Source organism: Lactuca virosa, chromosome 9 (genome assembly GCF_052849685.1).
Source record: "Lactuca virosa cultivar CGN04683 chromosome 9, Lactuca_virosa_CGN04683_v6, whole genome shotgun sequence".
Taxonomy (NCBI): Eukaryota; Viridiplantae; Streptophyta; class Magnoliopsida; order Asterales; family Asteraceae; genus Lactuca; species Lactuca virosa.
The window spans coordinates 84,219,051-84,221,198 of record NC_136434.1 but is presented as its reverse complement, the minus strand read 5'-3'; positions in this window follow the sequence as shown (position 1 = coordinate 84,221,198).

Sequence of the window (2,148 nt, the reverse complement as noted above, 5' to 3'; positions counted from 1 at the left end):
AGTATCATGTCAGAGTATCCCCAGAATCAAATCATTAAATTATAAGGAGGTGCACGATCATGCTTTCGTCTTCCCGCGATCAAAATAGTATCATGTCCTGACTAGTACGCCCTAACCAGCTCTGCAGTCTATCCGGTCTGCCTTGGGTATGTTGGCACAAGCACAAAGCATGACCGCCTCAACCCAACCCCCAATCAAACAATCATGTGCATATAAATATCCTACGCTAGCTAGCATGTACAGATAGTCATACAGATCTAATAGATCACTAACATAGTATCATCCTATAGCCAAGATACCGATCTAACAGATCACTAACATAGCATAATCATATAACCAGGATACCAATCTAACAGATCACTAACATAGCAACCATCCTATAACCAGGACACCGATCTAACAGATCACTAACATAGCAACCATCCTATAACTAGGATACAGATCATAAAGGGCCGCCCTTGGTGTCATAGACCTTGTTGATATAGTGGGAAGAACTCACCTCACACTGCTGAAGTCCCGCGGATAAATTCTAGCTGCTGAATGACAGATTCCCGAACTGTCAACATCAAAACGACACCCAATTAATAATTGGGTTCCAATACATAACCATAAGTCCATGCTGGGATAAAAGACTACTTTACCCACAACCTAGCTTGATTCAAGCCCAAGGCCCAAGCTCACACTCCAAAGGCCCAAAAAGTCAAACAATGGTCCAAAGCCCAACATATGGCCCAATTTTCCAAATTGGGCCCAAACCCCTCACATGGTCTTACCTTAAGGCCCAACCATTTATTCTAGTCCAAACACTTGGCATTCCAGTGGTCCAATATATAATAATCATCAAGGCCAAATTATGGCCTAATTTTCCAAATTGGGCCCAAGCCTTTTTAATGGGCCTTATCCTAAAGCCCAATCCAAATATTATGGTCCATATACTTATTCTTGTGGCCCATCGATAGCCCAATCACCATAGCCCAACAAAAGGCCCAACTTATGGCACAAGCAAAATTAGGGTTTTCACATAAAATGACGATTAGGGTTAAGTGTTTTTACTTAACACATTAAGGACTTTATCCATTAAGTCCATCATTCTACTAGCTAAATCATACGGTGTGATCGGGTGTAATTCATATTTCAATTCTAATGGCCCAAAACGTGGGTCCCGATAAGTCCAAACCAACAAATCCAAAATTAGGGTTTTCTAAACCCTAATTAGGGTTTCCAACCCAATTACGTGCCTATTAGTCAAATGGCTAGGTCTTTAGGTCAATTAGGGCTTCATTAGGTTAATTAGGGTTAAATAAGTCGGGCACCACCCACTACCACCTCAGGTAGTGGTGGTCAACGGCGGCTCACGGTGGTGGTTATGGTTCTAGTCCAATCATGTCCAAGCATCCCAAAAGAAATCTAAACACAAGCAAAAGCACACTATCACCCAACACGGCGGCTGGTGGCGGCAGAAGGCGGCAGCCACCACCTCACGGTGGTGGTTATGAATTTCTTGATTATACCGGTCACCAATTACAATAGTACAACACAATAAACCAAAAATAACACACCCAATAAGATACACCCGCACACACACACAACCACCTTGTGGCGGCAGGCGGTGGTAGAGAGTGGCAGCCACCACCTCACGGTGTTGGCGGTGGCTTTTCTCGTGATTTCCGGCCAAACAAAAAACAGAACATACGTGTGACTTAGCATTTCCCCAAACACCCAGATACTTCTCATACACACGAAAACCCAATTTGCTAATACTGCCCTAAACACAGAAACTGTCAGAAACAGTAGGCTGCCTTCTGGTTGCTTCCGAAATCCACTAAGACCGCCATGGTCCCAACTTATCTGGAATACTGAAGTCATGTCCGGTTGTTGAGCCAAGAGCAATCTCACAGTTGCCCCACATGAATCCTAAAGGAAACTTCGACTAGCAATAACTGCCCTAGCTATATCGCCAATCATGGCTCCATCAATCCTTCGGGTCTATCCGATCATAATAGCCTAACAGCCTGTCACCATCGAATCAAATACGAAAAATGAACGCTTACAGAATACTGTAGTCTTACATCATGCCCGGTCCCCAACGACCTACCGTTTCCTGATTCCCATCATGTTGTGGTCTACCCATAATCTTGCAAACTGACC